The 20,923-nt window shown below is 42.7% G+C and overlaps 1 protein-coding gene across 2 annotated transcripts in view; it reads right to left on the bottom strand.

The window, feature by feature from the left end:
* Positions 1 to 20,923, bottom strand: part of LOC110260909 (uncharacterized) — a 255,762-nt gene that overhangs the window by 7,537 nt on the left and 227,302 nt on the right. Inside the window, exon 7 of one of the 2 annotated variants that reach the window (XR_014805397.1) lies at positions 18,045 to 19,431. The exons of the other annotated variant lie outside the window; for it this stretch is intronic. The gene's annotated coding sequence lies outside the window, so the exon portion shown is untranslated. Of the gene's footprint in view, positions 1 to 18,044; positions 19,432 to 20,923 lie in introns of those variants that run through there. 2 annotated transcript variants of the gene reach the window in all.

Genomic DNA, 20,923 nt, shown 5'->3' with positions numbered 1-20,923 from the left:
TAAGTATGGGAATCGCTAGGTCCACCCATTTGCTACAAATGCCCTCTGGTGCCTCTTATAAGGAAATCTGTGATTACGTTGAAATCCCAGCCAGATAATCCAGGACTCTCGGGATTATAATTCGAAGATCCTTCACTTAAGCACATATACAAAGTTCCTTTTGCTGTATAAAGTGATATTTACAGGTTGCCAGGGTAGGACATGCATATTTTGGAGGCTCAAAATATAATCTGTTCTATACTTGTTTTTTTAATTTTGCATTTAGTTGGTCTTTAATAAAAGTTGGTTGGCATTTTTATTCATTTGGTCGATGTCATAATTAGTAGATGACCTCCTGGGGATGCGTTCAGGCCACAAAATAAATTGACTATAATTTATCATAATTGAGTATTTATGAACTTATCCCTCAGGTTCATATGTGTTCTATGAAAGAGGTAATTAACCTTGAAGACTTCACAAAAGACGTGAACCAAGTCGTGAAAAATGAACAGAAATTCAGCAGGTGATCAAGACAGCAAGACACATTCCAAGCAGAGGAAAGAGCATTCGAAGGAGCAGGGACACATAAAGCAACAAAGCCCATTCAAGACACTGTACGTATTCAGGGAGAGAGAGTGTAAGTATGAAGCCAGGCGATCAGAAGACAATCAAAGGCAGTGAGTAAGGATCACCCAAGGGAGGGTTTTGAATGTCTTACCAAGGAAATCCGTGTCTGTCCTACAAAGAACAGGCAACCACTAAAGGATTAAAATCAGGAGACAGACAGGATCAGAGCAGCATTGAAGAAAGGTCATTCTGGTAACAGGCTATAGAAGCTACTTTGCCAAAGCTCAGCACAATTAACTTTCCAGTACATGGTAGGTGTTTGACTACATTTCTGCTCACCAGCCCTCCTCTGCATCATCCTGCTTGAACTGCCAAAGAAAAAGGGACTCAGAATAACAAGACGTTCTGTTCCAAGCAGATGCCACTCTCGTTTGAGCCGGGGCACAGCTGTTTGGTGATCATTGACACACCAGTTGCTGTTTCAGTCCTTCTTAACCAGGGAGAGGATGCCAGGTATGAAGTGCAAGGGAGCTGGGGGCACAGCACGCCTCCAAGGCACTTGGTTCATTCAAGACCTTGGTTCAGAGAGCTGGTGCCAATCTTAGCTATCTGCCTTTGAATGGGCATCTTCAGGCAGTTCTGACGGTCAGCAGGATTAAGCAGCACTGGCTTGGCCACCTGAGTGGTCCTTGGGCAGTATGAGATCAGTGGACTCTCTGGTTCAATGTAGATAGACAGCCATGGATTTTCCTGGCTTATCTGGAGAAGGAAGGGATGAAGATGGAGATGGTAACAATGACAATTTGATCACTTGCTGTGTGCATAGCACTTGCCTTATTTTAACGACCTCTAATCTTTACAACAGTGTTCCTAAAAGTTTTGAATATCACCCTTAGTCAGAAATTCATTTTATGTTCCAATGCATGATACATGTTATATGCGTGGAAATCTTCCTTCAGGCAACAAACGGTGGGTAGCACGCCATGGCATTTTCTGCTCCATTCTGTTCTAGTTTATTTCATTTCTAAAAGATTGTCACCAGGCTCTAAATTGATTTAATGATCTGCAGTTTAAGAGGGAAAGGGGGAGTTCCCTGGTGGCCCAGGTGTTGTCACTGCTGTGGCATGGGTTTCATCCTTGGCCTGGGAAATTTGCATACCATGGGTGCAGCCACAAAGGCGGGGGGTAAAAAGTCAGTATGGTTGTCCCCACAATCCTAGCAAAATGATAAGATGAGTGATATGACTAACCAACATGCTCGAGGCAACACCAATCCCACTGCAAAATCTGGGTTCTTCACAACTGGTCATCTTGCATCCCAAATTGCAGAGCCTCAGTGCAGTAGAGAAGTGGGATGACAACCATAGTGGTGACTTTAAAAATTATATGGCCAACACTTTTGAAGTCCTGATGGCATGGTTGCCATTGTGTAAAATGGAAGGTTAAGAGCTACATAACTTAAGTGATGGAGAAATAGGACAACAGAAACCAAAATGGAAGGGTAAAATGGTACCTAATTTAAGTGATGGACATATAGGACAACAAAGACCACATAACACAATGGAACGTGTGTTGAATTGAACACCAGAAGATCCACATCTGCCCAGCTCTCTTCCCTGACTCCAGATCACTCAACTGAACACGGAGTGATCACTTGATGCCAGCAAACAGCTGTTATTCATTCAATCACTCATCCACTCATTCATTCAATCATTCTCCAATCATCCAATCAATCACTCATCCACTCATTCAATCACTCATCCAATCAATCACTCATCCATTCATTCATTCAATCATTCTCCAATCATCCAATCACTCACTCATCCAATCAATCACTCATCCAATCATCCAACACTCATCCATTCAATCATTCTCCAATCATCCAATCAATCACTCATCCAATCATCCATCCACTCATCCAATCATTCAATCACTCATCCAATCACTCATCCACTCACCATCCACTCATTCATTCAATCACTCATCCACTCATTCAATCACTCATTCAATCAATCACTCATCCACTCACTCAATCACTCATCCAATCATCCATTCAATCACTCATCCAATCACTCATCCACTCATCCACCCACTCATTCATTCAACAATTCATCCACTCATCCAATCACTCATCGAATCATTCAATCACTCATCCAATCAATCACTCATCGAATCATTCAATCACTCATCCAATCAATCACTCATCCAGTCATTCATTCAATCATTCTCCAATCATCCAATCAATCACTCATCCAATCAATCACTCATCCACTCATCCAACACTCATCCATTCATCCATCCACTCATTCATTCAATCATTCATCCACTCATCCATCACTCATTCATTCAATCATCCACTCATTCAATCACTCATCCAATCATCCATCCACTCATTCATTCAATCACTCATCCACTCATTCAATCACTCATCCAATCATCCATCCACTCATTCATTCAATCATTCATCCACTCATCCATCACTCATCCATTCAATCACTCATCCACTCATTCAATCACTCATCCATTCAATCACTCATCCACTCATTCTCCAATCATCCAATCACTCATCCACTCATCCATCCACTCATTCATTCAATCATTCATCCACTCATCCATCACTCATCCATTCAATCACTCATCCACTCATTCAATCACTCATCCAATCATCCATCCACTCATTCAATCACTCACTCATCCAATCATCCATCCACTCATCCATTCAATCACTCATTCACTCATTCAATCACTCATCCAATCACTCATCCACTCATCCATCCACTCATTCATTCAATCACTCATCCAATCATCCATCCACTCATTCAATCACTCATCTACTCATTCAATCATTCATCCACTCATCCATCACTCATCCATTCAATCACTCATCCACTCATTCAATCACTCATCCAATCATCCATCCACTCATTCAATCACTCACTCATCCAACCATCCATCCACTCATCCATTCAATCACTCATCCACTCATTCAATCACTCATCCAATCACTCATCCACTCATCCATCCACTCATTCAATCATTCTCCAATCATCCAATCAATCACTAATCCATCTGTTCACTCATCCATTCTCTCATCTATTAGTTCATTCATTCACTCCTCCACTCAATCACTCATCTACTCATCCAACCATTCATCACTCATCCACTCTCTAGCCATACATCCATTCTTTCACTTATTCATTTGTTCATTTACTAGTGAATGAGACCATTCTTCCCTTCTCTGAGTTTACAAAACCCCAGGAGGAAAATATGTATCCTCAGCATCTCTCTCTGAAACACAGACTTAGCCAAACGCCAAGACCTTCTCTCCAGTGTTCCAAAATACCAGGGTCACGAGGGCTGACTGCTCCAGCCAGACAGACTGCAGAGTGGTGAGCAGGGCCAGAGCTGATTCGGCATTTCCTCCGCACACAAGGCAGCCAGGCCCATGGTCCTGTGGAAAAACACAGGGCATGGGGCCAGGTGCCTGCCCTCTAAGCCCCAGATTTTCTCCCACTTGCTGTGTGCCTGTGGGTGAGTCACTCTACCTCTCTGGGTGGAGAATGATATGCATGCTTCTCTGTATGTAAATATGACACTTCTGTAAACAGACCCTCATGCTCGTCACAGTACTCTGCATTTCCGATCTCATTTCATCTTCACAACAACTCTGTCTTGTTGGAATTCCAGCCAGAATTAGTCTGACTCCAGACGCCAGACTTTTCAGCTTTGTTTCTCAAAAGCCAGTCAGCTTGTGCACCATCTCCGTAATTTTCACCATAGCCATGTCCCACTTCTACTACAATCTTCACACTGAAATACTCTTATCTTAAGGGGAAAATATATTTCACTGCCATGGAAGGAAAACCAATATCACTGGCCACCAAGAGAAGACAAACTCAAAGTGAGAAACAAAGCAATGGTACAAAATTCCAGCCAGAGAGCAGGGCTTACTAATCTCAGTCCAAGGCTCATCAGAAAACAGAGGACACCCCTCAAATGGGGAAAGTGAGGAGAGTTTAATGGAGAAAACTAGGTAAGGATCAACCTTGGTATTTACCCACAGTGGATGATTAGGCAGCTGTAAAAAGAAATAAGGAACTCTATGAACTGATTATAGAACAATTTCTAGGAGAGGTTAAGTGAAAAGAGAAAAGTGCAAAAAGGCATGTTTAGAATGCTAACTTTTGTGTTAGAAGAGAAAAAAAGAAAATGCACCTATATGTGTGCTGCTAATCTATCTCAAAAAGAAATAGTAAGCCAGAAGACAATGAACTTGGAGGAGAACGGTGGAAAGGATGTGGAAAGGAGAAACACTTCTCTGAGTATACCCTTTGTCTAGTTCTGACTTTAGTAGGTATATTAATGTTCTACATACTCCAAAAATACAGCAACAAGGACGAGAAGGGAGGACTGGTACAATACAAAGTCAAACCCCCTGAGGGTCGGTCACTTAGAGACTCAAGGTCAAAGTGAGACAAGGTCTACCATGTGCCGAACAGTCCTTTCTCTGGGGGTTGAGTAACACCATCCAACCTACTCCAACCCAAGAGTTAAGGGCTCCCCTCCTTACACCATTTGGCCCAGCAACTGAGTAGAGATGGGTCTTTCCATCTAAGCATTTGAGGTCATGCTTTAGTATCACCTATTTTGCAGTTAAGAGACTAAAAAATACTTTCCTCCTTTTGGAAAGCCTCTTCATGCCTTCCCTCCACTGCCCTTTGTGCCACTAATCCTTCAGCTCTCCCAGCCCACTTCCCATCCATTCAACCACTGCATTTCTTCTGAGTGGGCTCAAGGGGAATGAAGGGCAGGGTTTTCTTGGACATGGCAGGTGAAGCATCTGCAGGCATCTGGGCTTTGGTCTGCCAAATGCAACCCTTCCTCTGTGCTGTTCAGAAGAGGCTGCCTCTTTCTGCATCTCATGTCTCATCATCCAATACCATTTTCTTAAACTAGGTGTACTCTCTGCCACAGGAAGAGTGGCAAAGGGAGAAAGAATCCCACCCCAAGGGTAAATATTTTTTGGGTGTTTAAAATCTCATAGACTAAAATCTCACTCCCCCCGCTTCCCACCCCTGGAAAAGGACTCAGCCTCTCAAAGCCAAATTGAGGAGAGAATTCTGGGAAATGAAGAGCAAGGGTAAGCGCCCTTGGGAAGATCCTCAGGGACCTGGGTGACAGCTGGTGTGATGAAACAGTTTTGGAACCAGCCAACCTAGGCTGAACAAAGCCTTTCCACTTACTAGTAGTTTCTTGAAGATGGGAATAAAAGTAAGAGAAAATCACTTCCTACTTTGCAGGATATTTTGACAACTAATGAGATGATGTATGTATATAAAAACATCACACCACATAGCTATCCACTTGTTAAAAATCCCTTCTCCCTTCAATAGAGCTGGAAGGGAAGCCATATATTTTATGGTATTTTTTTCTTAAAACAAGTCATTTAAAAATATTTATGGAGTTCCTGGAGTTCCCATCGTGGCGCAGTGGTTAACAAATCCGACTAGGAACCATGAGGTTGCAGGTTCGATCCCTGCCCTTGCTCAGTGGGTTAAGGATCTGGCGTTGCCGTGAGCTGTGGTGTAGGTTGCAGACGTGGCTTGGATCCCGTGTTGCTGTGGCTCTGGTGCAGGCCGGTGGCTACAGCTCCGATTAGACCCCTAGCCTGGGAACCTCCATATGCCGCGGGAGCAGCCCAAGAAATGACAAAAAAGACAAAAAAATAAAATAAAATAAAATAAAAATATTTATGGAGTTCCCATAGTGGTGCAGTGGAAAAAAATCCTACTGGGAACCATGAGGTTGTGGGTTCAATCCCTGGCTGCACTCAGTGGGTTAATGATCTGGCATTCTCATGAACTGTGGTGTAGATTGCAGATGCAGCTCAGATCTGATGTTACTGTGGCTATGGCATAGGCCGGCAGCTATAGCTCTGAATGGACCCCTAGCCTAGGAACTTCCATATGCCATGGCTGTGGCACTAAAATGCAAAAAAAAAAAAGAAGTGTGTGTATATATGTGTGTGTGTGTGTGTGTGTGTGTACATATACATACACACACACACATATATATAAAAGCAATGTATGTTAATTGTAGACAAATGAGAAAGTAAAAAGATAGGCATAAAGAATACCATTTTCAGAACCCTCCTGCACTGCTGGTGGGAATGTCAACTGGTACAGCCACTATGGAGAACAGTTTGGAGATACCTTAGAAATCTATACATAGAACTTCCATATGACCCTGCAATCCCACTCTTGGGCATCTATCCGGACAAAGCTCTACTTAAAAGAGACACATGCACCCGCATGTTCATTGCAGCCCTATTCACAATAGCCAGGACATGGAAACAATCCAAATGTCCATCGACAGATGATTGGATTCGGAAGATGTGGTATATATACACAATGGAATACTACTCAGCCATAAAAAAGGATGACATCATGCCATTTGCAGCAACATGGATGGAACTAGAGAATCTCATGCTGAGTGAAATGAGCCAGAAAGACAAAGACAAATACCATATGATATCACTTATAACTGGAATCTAATATCCAGCACAAATGAACATCTCCTCAGAAAAGAAAATCATGGACTTGGAGAAGAGACCTGTGGTTGCCTGATGGGAGGGGGAGGGAGTGGGAGGGATAGGGAGCTTGGGCTTATCAGACACAACCTAGAATAGATTTATAAGGAGATCCTGCTGAATAGCATTGAGAACTATGTCTAGATACTCATGTCGCAACAGAAGAAAGGGTGGGGGAAAAAAACTGTAACTGCAATGTATACATCTAAGGATGACCTGACCCCCTTGCTGTACAGTGGGAAAATAATTAAAAAAAAAAAAGAATACCATTTTCAGGAAATTCCTAAAGTCATCACCCAGAGATAATCATCAAGATGTTCCTTGCTGCGTTTACATCTTCTTAATATTAAGTTCATATGTGTATGTATAGGTAACACTTATCTGAGGACTTCTTCAACCTGCTTCAAATATTCTTCCATTGATAATATTTTCAGAGGTCTCAGGGTTTCCACTCGTGTGGCTATGAGAGACAAATCTCTTAGCCTGGCTCTCATTGTAGAAGCTGAGATTTCCAGGTTTGTGGTATTATAATTAATGCCACAGTGAATATGCATATAGTGGAAATATTTGCACGTGTCTTTAATACCATTCTTAAAATATCTTTCTAAAAAGGAAATTGCTGAGTCAAAAAGTTTACATCTTCTAAAGGCTTTTTGTTTCACATGCACTAATTCCCCCCTCAAATGTTTCACTTTACACCTTGAAAAACACTCCAGGTGGATCTTTGGCCCAATACCCAAAGTCACATTGACTTGTGGCATTCAAAGACACAAACACGCAGACACACACAGACACACACACACACTCCTCAGACACTTTTCAAACTTACTGGCTAAAGAGAGGAAGTCAGCATTTAAATGTGTATTTAAATTAAATGCTTCTGGCTTACTAACTGGAACACTCTTAAATAAATCACTGCCCTGTCCAGACTGTCTGTCTTGGGTCTTTTCCATGAATAGGAATGGTCATCTCACTTGAGCTGTGTTTATCTGAAAATGACTTTCATTTCTGAGCATATGCCTTTCCATGAGATCCCAAGTGAATACCCAGATACGGAAAAATCTTGGATAGATTAGGCAGCCCATCTGTCTCCAGTACTCTTCTTATGGGAATAATTTTATTTTTACATAATTAGGGAAATTTGGTGAAGTTTATTTACCTGGGACCCCTAGAATGTTTTATCAAAAATAATAAAATAATTTTCCCCCATAGAAGTTCTAGTGTGTTAAATGAACTCATCCAAAGCTGCCACTCATGGCTCTCGATGCACAGATTTCCTCTGAGTTTTATGTCCAGGACAAAGACAGTGGCAAGCCAAGTTACTCTTGAATGTTCCCCTAAGAACTTTTTTCTCTAGAACATTCGGTATTATAAATACTTTGGTCATCTTGGTAATATACCCACGGTTCTTCTTCAAACCACAGCTGAGGTTCTCTGGGCTTCAAACTATCTTTTCTCAGTTCCTCTTCTCATATCAAGTGTGATTTTTTTCTGCTCTGTCCTAAAAAGGGCACTTCACTTTCAGCTCCTGCTAACTCAGTGCCCCCACTGATCCAAGTTAAAGAGTTTAAAACCTAATATGAACTGTTTGCTTCCTGCCCTTGCCATTCCTTCTCCTCCTTTATTCAATGTCTATTCTTATCCACAAAGAAATAAAGAAGAGGTAACCCCTGCCTTCTAGGATGAGAGATAGTTAACAGGTCCAGAGTTAAGTGTATACTTAGATACCGAGCACTCCTCATTTCTCTATTTTGGGAAATTTAAAACATTTTTAAAAAAATTTGACCACTTCAGTGATCTTTGAGGATACATCTGGTGCACTATGACTAGCTCACCAAGTTTTTCTTTTGCCTCTTCAATTCTGACACACCAATAAGAAAAGAAAAAGGAAAAAAAAAAAAACTGTACTGGATACTAGTCAACATTTTTTGGCTACCCAGCCTCTGAACTTTCTTCCTAGCCCTGGGGGATAACCCACCTTGAACCCTGGAGGTAAGCAAACCATGAATCTAGAACCTGATGGCACAAGATGTTTGCTCTGCCAGCTTCTTAAGTGGTGAGGATACAGACTCGTGGTCCAAACTCCACAAATCAGATTGACACCCAACCTGGGCTTTGAAGAGAGGTAGCAAAGAATTGATTCTGATGATGGCTGGCTGGAACAGGGGCAGCAAAGTCAAGAGCTTAGTGGCAATGGGGGGGGGGGGTGGAGCAGCAAGGGTACTCACTGTCCACTGCTGGTGACGGCAACACAAGCACTGGGGGTCACATGTTTACTGGAAATGGCAAGAGCAGTGTCCCCATCAGACAGATTCCATGGCCTGATTTCAGCTGGGGTCCTGGCTGCTTCCCAAACTCCACTGTTCTAGTGGGTCTCCCAGGCTTCATTCTGCAGTCCTTCCCAGGGACCCTGTGAGCTGGCCAACACTCTCTATTTAATTCCTTTCTTTTATGTGTGAAATCAGCCAATTTCAAATAAGAGTCTTGACCAATTAAAAAAAAAAGACAATACAAAATGATACACTCACATTATATGGAGACCAAATGACCTCAGAGCTTCAGGACTGACTGACTGCTGCAGATGGAACATAGACAAAGTGGGGGGAAATTTAGTCATCCCAGAATACACCTGGAATTCTGGATTCAAAACAATCGGCCCCTTGGTAGTGAGAATCACATTGGCATTGCAAAGCCTGACTTTATTTGACCAAACAATACCACCCATCACACTGAGTTACTGCTGTAATTTTGATTTATATTGCTTTTTACTGCTTAACAAATATAATTCGTAAGCATGTGTTGCTTTTTTTGGAGTTGTTTATAAGAGGTATACGCATAGGCTATCACAGCTGACTTGCATTCTTGTAAGTGTAGGAGGATAGTAATAATTTAAGTCAATATGCTATAGCAGTTGCCAGCACTACCCAACCCTGTGCCCTTAACATTTAGCTCTGCACTCTTAAAGTGGCTAGAGGTGAGCCCCTGCCTGAGGGCTTTTGCTACGGGAGCCTGCTAGGGGAGCAGGGCAAGCCAGCAGTTGTGAAAAGTTAAAGCTCCTGAAAGCAGCCCTCAACAAATCACAGAAAAGGAATTCTGGTGCAAAACCCCCATCATTATCAATACCCTTCTGGAATAATGCAAAAGGATATTCTACCTTGTGTTCTGGAATTCCCGCAGGGGCTGAGCGCCAGGGGTCACGTGCTTGAAAATGAAACCCTGTCCTCTTTCCTTTCCGTCCCTAATTTTCCGACTCCTTTACCAGTGTTTCGTGGAATCCTCTCCCAAAGAAACTGCTTGGGGCGTTCTCTTGGGGTGCAGTGGGTTAAGGATTGGGCATTGTCACTTCAGTGGCTTGGCTCACTGCTGTGATGCCAGTTCGATCCTTGGCCTGGGAACTTCTACATGCCCTGGGTGCGGCCAAAACAAACAAACAAAACAAAAAAAAATCTTTGGAGTTCTCTGGTGGTGCAGCAGGTTAAGGACTGAGCATTGTCGCTGCAGTGGCTCAAGTCACTGCTGCGGTATGGGTTCAGTCCCTGGCCCCAGAACTTCCACATGCTGTGGGCGTGGTCAAAAATAAATAAATAAATAAATAAACTGCTTGGACTCAAATCCTAGTCTCAGCGTCTGCTTTAGGGAAACCATAACAAAGGCACCTGTACAGCAGGGATTGTACCTTGACCTGCATTTCAGGTGTGTTAGGAACAAGCAGGGGTTGTGTACATTACACCTGCCCTGCCATTAATTAGATGGATTCCCAGGCCAACAGGCCAAGAGAGACAGGAAGTTATTGGAAGAATGGTTGCTACCTGGAAAAGTGGCAGGTGGAGCAGATCTGGTGCAGTTCCTACGACCCCCGGAAGCCCTCGCAGGGGCACAGCTGCTGATGACACCATCCCCAGAGTGTGGGGTTTGGCTTGGCCACTGCTCTTGCATCCTCAAGCTCAGATCATCGTTACAGAAGAAGCTACCTAAGACTCTATATGCTGCCACTGGAGGAAATGATGCCAACACTTGGCTGTCCTGGTTCCTGAAACTCAGTATCACCTAAGATCACCACCTCCTCTCTAAGGATCACGGGGAATAGGGTCAGGGCCCAGGAGTCTCTAAACAATATTCTTGCCTCTGCCTCTCACAGATTGCCCCTTCTCACCAGTAATCCAACCCAGTTTGAGAAACCCTGCAGCTGGTCCAGGAGAGGAGGGATGACGTCACACCAGAGCAGCCTGAGTAGTGGATGACTCACTGTCTGGAGATGGGGTCAACGCTGACATAGCAATACGTGCTTGGTGTGTAAGTGGACACTGCAGCCTTCATTTCACTCTCTCTCCCATTCCCCTGCCCATCACTGCTTCCTCCAGTCAAAGCATCTGCGTCCACCAGGCCCCTCATCCTGTAGCCTGTCTCAATTCCACTGCGGGCGTGATTGAATTAAACCTTTAAGAGAAAAACAAAGAACCACAAAACTGTGCTCTTGATAACCAGCTGGATAAGAGGCTTACATGATGGCCAAACTCAAAATCAATATCCAAGAGGCTCTATTTGGAAAGGCAGAGGTATATTGCATTAAAGCGTGTCCTTTGATTTTTTTTCCTCTCAATAAAATATGAACAGTCTCTACAACAAAATTGCCTAGGATGATTTAGTAGGCTTCTAAAATCAGCTTCAAATTTATTCAAGTGTCTGGAGTGAGACCTGCAGGAAACAGGCTTCTGAACTCATTAAAAGGACCAAGAGCATTCCAGGTTGGATGCGTTCCCCGAGCGTGTGGTGTCACTTTAGCAGCTATCATTTCTGATCAATGTTGCCTCTGCAGAGAGCCTGGGTGCCGGGCCACTGGCAGCACTGATGACTGATGTGACCTCAGCCCCTGGGCTGGAAAGTCCCCTGAGCATCAATTAGTCCGAGTGTCGTCTTTTACCAACTGGAACAAGGACGTTTCCAAAGTCACACAGGCAGGCAGCCTGTCAAAACCGCAGGCCTCTGTGCTCATAGGATCGAAGGAGCCATGGCTTAGAGGAGGATTTCGCAGTGTTGGCACTACTGACGTATGGGGCTGAAAAACTCTCTGTTGTGGGGGTGTTCTGGGCACTGTAGGGTGTTTAGCAGTGCCTCTACCCTCTACCCATTCGCTATCTGCAGTCTCACTTGTGACATTTGGTACCTGGACAGTGCCAAACGTCCCCGAATGTTTTGGCTTGGGGCCAAAACTGAGCCCTGCTGAAAAGCCCTAGCTTAGAGCAAAAATTGCAAATGGGTGTCACATGGGCTAAATTTGGCCCAAAGATATGTTTTGTTCATTCGGTATGATATTTGTCAGGATTTTAAAAATTGGGGAGATGTCACCTCAAAATCCAGACTTCTGGCTTCTCCTAAACTTTTGGAAGACTTGGCAACCCTGAGCCCACATCCTCACAGAGCACTGATGGATTGAAGTTGAGTTGATGCCCTTTAGAATGGCCATCTGCATCCCTGGCTGCCACAGTCTCCACTGTTCCTATTGTGCCCCACATCAGATCGACTTTATTTGTTCTGTAATTTTTCTGGATACCAGTTTGGTGCTTAAGGCTTCCCAAAACTCTTTGTGATTTTGTTTTCTCTCAAGTAAGGTTCTCGACGCATTGACACCACATCAGGCTATTTTCTCTGAGTCCCCTGAGCAGACACTCAGAAATAGTCATCCACTGATTTGTCTAGAGCATCTCTTTTCAAAAGACATTCTTCAGAATGCTAGTCTTCAAGGGAAAAAAGGCACAGGTCAAGCCATTGGGGGTGAAGCTGCATTCTGTGTTCCTCTTTAGAGAATCAAAAGATTTGTGCAAGTCTCTAAAAGGCCCTGCATTAATAAAGCTGCTCAACTGCACTTGACCTACAGAGACCCAAGGAAATTTGATCACAGACTGCCCTTTTACCCTGGCATCAACCAATCTCCCAAGAAACTACTGTTCTATTGAGTATGTTTGGGAAAAGGCTGGACTGGAACTCTACACTTTAAGAATTAAACACAGTTGCTGAAATATTGAGTGACAGACGTAGCTGCAAAGCACTAACATATAAAGAGTAATTTTTCTAAGCAAAGACATTTACTTGGATTACTTCTTTTAAATTTCCCACACAAACCTATAAAATAGGTGTGATCAATACCCACATCTTAGTGATTGGAAAATAAAGCAACAGAAAAGGAATTAGCCCATGGCAACACAGCTACGAGAATTCAAGCCAAGATTGGCACACAGCCCTTTCAGTCCCAGAGCCTATGCACTTATACTTTATCTATACTGTCCTGCCTCCCTGGGACATTCTGCCCCATTGTTGACCTGTCTGTCTCCCTCTTAGGACATGTACCAGCCCATAGTCATAAAGGAAGCAGAGAGGAAATTACTGACCATCAATTTGAATAATACTTGGAAGTATCTGGTAATACTCATGCAGTTTTTCACAACATGCCTAAAAGTCAGGTCTTCTGATCATCATTTAATTTGGGCAACTCTCTTAACCTTGTAGATCCTAGAAGCCAAATAGCTAATAAATGGAAAACTAGGATATGAACAAGTTCTGGAAACAAGGTATGTGTTCCTTCCACTTTGCTAAGTAAGAATATAGGAACCGGATGGATCAGTGCATGGATGGATGGATGGATGATTGATGGATGTTTGATAGATGGATGACTGGATGGAAGATGGATGGGTAGATGGATGAATGGGTATAGAGATGGGTGGATGATAGATGGTTATGGATGAATAGATCTATGGATGGATGGATGGAAGATGGATGGTGGATGGATGAATGGGTATAGAGATGGGTGGATGATAGATGGTTATGGATGAATAGATCTATGGATGGATGGATGGATGATGGATGGTGGATGGATGAATGGGTATAGAGATGGGTGGATGATAGATGGTTATGGATGACTAGATCTATGGATGGATGGATGGAAGATGGATGGTGGATGGATGAATGGGTATAGAGATGGGTGGATGATAGATGGTTATGGATGACTAGATCTATGGATGGATGGATGGAAGATGGATGGTGGATGGATGAATGGGTATAGAGATGGGTGGATGATAGGTGGTTATGGATGAATAGATCTATGGATGGATGGATGGATGATGGATGGTGGATGGATGAATGGGTATAGAGATGGGTGGATGATAGATGGTTATGGATGACTAGATCTATGGATGGATGGATGGAAGATGGATGGTGGATGGATGAATGGGTATAGAGATGGGTGGATGATAGATGGTTATGGATGACTAGATCTATGGATGGATGGATGGAAGATGGATGGTGGATGGATGAATGGGTATAGAGATGGGTGGATGATAGGTGGTTATGGATGAATAGATCTATGGATGGATGGATGGATGGAAGATGGATGGTGGATGGATGAATGGGTATAGAGATGGGTGGATGATAGATGGTTATGGATGAATAGATCTATGGATGGATGGATGGAAGATGGATGGTGGATGGATGAATGGGTATAGAGATGGGTGGATGATAGATGGTTATGGATGAATAGATCTATGGATGGATGGATGGATGATGGATGGTGGATGGATGAATGGGTATAGAGATGGGTGGATGATAGATGGTTATGGATGACTAGATCTATGGATGGATGGATGGATGATGGATGGTGGATGGATGAATGGGTATATAGATGGGTGGATGATAGATGGTTATGGATGACTAGATCTATGGATGGATGGATGGAAGATGGATGGTGGATGGATGGATGGGTATATAGATGGGTGGATGATAGATGGTTATGGATGAATAGATCTATGGATGGATGGATGGAAGATGGATGGTGGATGGATGAATGGGTATATAGATGGGTGGATGATAGATGGTTATGGATGAATAGATCTATGGATGGATGGATGGATGGAAGATGGATGGTGGATGGATGGATGGACATTATTTCTTGCCCACTTACTTTGTGTAAAGCATCCCACTAAAACTTACAAAGAGTAGAGGGATACTAAAAGGAACAGAGGAGGATGCTTGCTATCTATTTAAAGTTCCTGAAGAGATTTTACCTATCTCCTGGGGTTTGAGCCTTCTAATTTCATAACAGGAAACGCAAAATGTTTCCCCCTCAATGTTGCCTCCTCATACAGAGTGTTTGGAGTTTACATGGAGATCTTGTAGCTTCACACAGCCATTTCTCTGAGAAAGCCCCAACAGACTGGATATGGGCCAATAAAATAATAAAGGAAACAAAGCTGTCAGGGAAATCAGCTCTTGGCCCAAACCAGAGACATCAGGGAAATAAGAGACTGAGTTAGCTGGAGGGGAGTTTCATCCTGCTTTATAATATGATGCTCTTAGCTTGTAAGAAAAAATGGTGATGATGGGCCAGGGGGAAGGAATGTTCCCCCTTTCTGGTTCCCCTTAGACTCCATCTGAGAATGAAATGCTTTGTTTATTTCTGAGCCTAAATTTTGCATCCTCACCCCCCATTACCATTACTCACAATGATCTATATAGCAAAGTACTTTGGGGAAAACACAGGTCTCCACAGCATTTGAAAGGAGCAGACAGCCTCATCGTAGCAATGATGCATGCACGAAATCATAGAACCTCACACTAGGGGGAAAACCACCAAATAAAATTCAGGGCGGGAGGGGTAAAAGAATCACTCAGAAATTGTCTTTTTGCATGAACAAGCCTTCAAAAACATAAACTACTTGATTAAAAGTCCTCGCTGGGAACTCTGCAGTGCATTGTCTTCCTCACTCCGCCTACCATGTTTTCCAAATGGTAACAAACAACTGACCAGATTATGTATCCATGGATAACAGCTGCTCATGGATAAATGAGTAAGAGCAAGTGAAATGTTTTCTAACAGCATTCACAAGTGATCAGGTTCATAAAGAGCTAAAATGGTCCTCAGTGTCTCATGACAGGCATGTTTTGGTTATGGAAAGAGAATTGGGTCTCTTACCACTCTCTAAAAGGAGCTGTTAAAAGAGCAGCACTGAGTCACAGGGACTGAGATTGTTGGATCTTGTTGTACTTTCAGAAGCCGTGAGGACTAGCTGCCATCCTCCATATATCCTATCATTCATCTATTTAAAGTTCTTCAGTCATAGTTGTACCTCTTTGCTTTCTCTCTCTCTCCCCACCCCCACCTTTTTTTTTTTTTTTTTTTTTTTTTTTGGCTGTCCCTGTGGCGTGCAGAAGTCCTTAGGCCAGGGATCAAACCCACACACCCACACCACAACATTGACCCAAGCCACATCAGTGACAATACCAGATCATTTAATCACAAGGTCACCAGGGAACTCCATCTACTCTTCCATATCAGTTATAGAACGCTGACTTTGACTTCCAGTGTTATTACCTAAGAAAAAACTACATTTCCCAGCTACCTTTGCAGCAGGGTATGGTCATGTGACTAGGCTCTGGCCAATGAGAGGTAAGTAGATACATTTATGATGGTCTCCTAAAGTTCCTTAAAAAGAAGGATGTGGGCCTTTCCTCCACCACCCATCCACACACATATCTCCATCCCCCTACTTGGAATGTGGATATGAGGGCCCTGTCTTAAACCATGAGAATGAGAGCCAATCCTTCATCTAGTTGAAGTACAGAGCTGGAAGGAACAGTGATCCTTGATGACTTTGTGTAGATGCCATACCATCCTTATGTGTATTCTATCTTCTTTAAGCCACTTTTTATTTGGGGTTTTTGAATTTTACAGCTGAATCTAATACTTTACCATCACTTTCACAGTGATTTCTCTGACCTTCCAGACAGCATCTTCTATTCATTTTTTTTTTTTTTGGTCTTTTTAGGGCCACACCCTTGGCATATGGAGGTCCTCAGGCTAGGGATTGAATCAGAATTGTAGGTGCTGGCCTACACCACAGCCACAGCAATACTGGATCTGAGCTGTGACTGTGACCCACACCACAGCTCACAGCAATGCCAGATCTCCAACCCACAAAGAAAGGCCAGCATCCTTATGGATACTAGTCAGGTTCATTAACTGCTGAGCCATGAGGGGAACTCTTAGCATCTTCTATTCTTAGTGCTTATCATATTAGAAATGATGAAGAGTATTTATGTGATTTTTTTTTTGGTGTAACATACATAGCAGAGATTGTCGATATTCCATATACACCTTCTTGGGACTCATTATTGACATGAGCAATGACCCCATTGCTTTAAACTGAAGCACCTGCAACTCTTTCAGGATACCTTGGTCCAGCTTCCAATACCAAAACAGCCATGTATAAGGACAGACCAGAAAGGGTAGCCCACCCCCCCAAAAAAACAGCCCTCAACTAAGGCTTGACAGGAGTTGATGGATACTCCATTTCCCTTGCCTCTTGATTAGGATACCTTTGTGGTGTGTTCTACACTGTCCTCTAGAGTTATACAGCAGGAGTGAACCTGAGTTCATGACAGTGATAACCTCTAGATAATATATCTTATACTGATTTCTTTCCCTTGTCTCCATCACTTCCAAAGATCCCAGTTCCTAGAATCACCACTCAAAGAAGCCATATGCACTCAAATATTTGAATTAAGAAAGGTTTTCTTCTGGAGAACCCAGCCTAAACCAATATATTTATCCTTGGTTGGAATGCTAGCTCAACTGAGACTAAGAATATGTTTGTCTTATTCTCTACACTATTCCAGTACTTAGCTAGAGTACAAGATCAGCACTCAAAAGGTGTTGAATACATATCAGTTTACTTTTTCCCCCTTTGACACATCTAGAGTTAACCACCTATGGCTGATGCTATGAGATATAAATAGGAAGTTTATTCTACCATCTTCAGAATGAGCTGCATACCTATCCAGCACTTCTGTGAAGATAATGCAGTGCTTGTGGAAATCATGCTCTGTTATCTTATAAATTATACAACACAAACTATAAGAAATTGTGGTACACATCCTTTAATGTGAGGTCTTTAATTTTAAAGATCTTTCGATGGTCATCCTCTGTTGATCTTTTACATTTGCTTCCTTCCTCTCAACATATTCTATGGTATTTTTGAAACATATAACAGCTTATTAAACCCCAGGCATTACAGTATTGTAGTTAGGAATCCACATTTTAGGGTCCAATGGCTCCCACTTCAAATCTAACTCTGCCACGCACTAAGTACGTGGCCTTGGAAAACTACTCAGTTTCCAAGGAACTGTATTAAATTTCATCCTGTGTAAAATAGAGAAAATCTTATTTTGTAGATTAAATAATGTATTATAATAAATGATTCTAACTCTATTGAGGAAAACACAATAAAAGAAATAGTCTTCAAGGATATAGTTGAAGACATTGACTATTTGCCCCAGGTAACATATTTCTTTGGAAAAGTTACTGAACTATTTCAAGTTATTTGGAAAACCATGCTGAAATCTTACTAAGATTTTTCACATATATTATTGCTCAAAGATCTCACTTACTTTGTGTGACACCCCCCTAAAATGGCTAATACCTTGAGGGGCTCTTGAATTTGGTGATACTCCTCTTAACAGGCACACACACCTGTTCCCTGTCATTTTCAAGTTAATAGAGCTGAGCTGTGATACTGGATCTCACCAGCAGTGGCCGCTGTGTGACACTGCCCTAAAGTGTTAAAATATTTCACAACAGAAGCTTTCTAAATGAGCAAATGCCCAAGGAATCAATTTCATAAATTGAAAATAGATATACCGTGTTTATTCGGAGAGATGCCTTGCTGTAGAGCTCACGCCACATTACACCAGAGAGGAGAAGATCTGGGAATACTTAACAATCCAAATGGTGGTATAGAAGACTCAGAGGAAGGCATTCCTCCCCAAAGAGCACAGTGACATGTCTCCGCTCAGGTGTGAAATCAGCAGCATACAAGTTATAATCTGGGGTTTGTAATCAGCTAGAAGGTTCCCTTGGAGGGAGTAATCATATTCCTTTAAACCTACTCTGAGGCAAACAATTTCTCTTAAATGTGACGTGTGCTGCGTGCAAAGTAGAGTAACTTCACTGACGCTAAAGGAAAACCCTCAGAATCAAGGCAAGTGATCTTAGGGGGACAGAAATATTAGGAAGCCAGTAAAAGAGCAGAAAACATAAAAAATGCCTTGGAATATTATCAATCAGAGAAAGAACTCATTTGGCCCAGCCAAATAAACATGCATGGTGAGATGTCAGGAACATCGATTTGGAGTCAGTTGTGTACCACACCATGATTGCTGTGTTTCTTCGAGCAGGGCCATTCACTGTGTTAAGACTCAGTTTCCTCTTCTTTAAAGTGGGAATCATGATGCTTACTTAATAAGGTTATCTTGAGAATCAAATTATAAAAGATACCTGAAGTGTCCAGAAGACACAGCACAATACCATGTGTTGCAGATGTTATCAGCACCAAACCCATATTCCCTTTGAAACCAACATTCCCTGTAGAAGATGATGGCTTCCTACTGAGAGCATCCTGCCTGTGGCTTCTCAGCCCAGGCGTGTGGGGCAGGCTGAAAGTGCCAGGGAGTTAACACTTCCAGGAAGAGCCCTTAGCCAATCATGCAGAAAACTTAGCTCAAAATACCCATTTCCTTACTCCTTGGATGGGACAACTGTGAGGCTTGTCCACACTGTCTCTGGGTTTGAGCCCCACTTCTCCCTGCAGTGACCTGCTTGTTAGTGGGCCCTATCCTGGCTTCTCTTGCTTTCTCTGTTTCACTTTCCTACTTCCTGATGGGAGCTGCCTGGAATTCCCTCCAAAACAAACCACTGGCACTCAGAGTCTTATTTCAGGATAGAATCCAGGCTAAACATTATATTTAACAAGTAAACAGGCTTCATAATTTGGGCAGTTGGGCTTACAATAAAATGTTCAATTCACAAGCCAAGCTTTATCTACCAGCTTCCTCCTAATCTCCTCTCTTCCACTCCACAGCCACTGCCTCAGAGGAGGTGTTCTTTAACTGATCAATTGATTGATTGATTTTTGCCTGCATTCTAGTCTCTAACTGATCCCTATACTTTCAGCAAATTCATCATCTAACCCTTCACCCACTTACTGCCCAAGTTATTATCCTGAATTACAATCTAGTAAGGCCACCCCCTTGTTTTTGCTTTTCTAAGACAGCGATGGTCCCCAATGCTTCCATGATTACATTTTAAATTTTATAACATAACATGGATGTAAAAATCCCCCAAATCTGGCTCCAGCCAAACTTTCAGCCTCAATGCCAGTGATTGCTGGATGCAGCCAATGTTCAGCCCATGAAGAGCAAGCAGTGTCTTCCCAAAAGTCCTTTCACCTGTCACCTTTCTAGGTGTTTGAGGGTACTTGTGATCTACCTGTCTGAGGAACCTGGCCCCTCTTCAAGGTCTGGCTCAGGTCCCCACCCCCATGAGGTCTTCAACTCCCTGGGGCAAGTTAACTGGTTCTCTCCTCTGGGTTCCCAACAGTAACATCTGCATGCACGGACTCATTTATTCATTCAACAAGCATTTTTCTTGTCATAGTCTGTTGTACCAATCACGTGTTAAGTCACGGGGGAAACCATGCTGAATGAACACAGAAATAACTCCTGACTCACATGAAGACTACAGTTGGAAAAGGGAAAGACATTATCAGGTAATCATCTAAAAGTTTGTTACAAACTGTCATGAGAGTTTATTCTACAGGATGCTGACACACCCTGGGGTTGGGGAGCCACTCAGAAGAAATGGGCGCTTGAACTGAGAGTGAAGTAAGAATTAACCAGTTGAAGGAGGTGGGACATACATTCCAGGTCCGGGGATAATAAGTGGTAGGAGGGAAACCAATATTC

The sequence above is a fragment of the Sus scrofa genome, chromosome 6 (assembly GCF_054392235.1).
Source record: "Sus scrofa isolate SSC_HxYL_T2T_F1_AM1 chromosome 6, Sscrofa_HxYL_maternal_Yorkshire_Landrace_v2.0, whole genome shotgun sequence".
Taxonomy (NCBI): domain Eukaryota; kingdom Metazoa; phylum Chordata; class Mammalia; order Artiodactyla; family Suidae; genus Sus; species Sus scrofa.
This window is presented reverse-complemented; position numbering and strand designations above follow the sequence as displayed.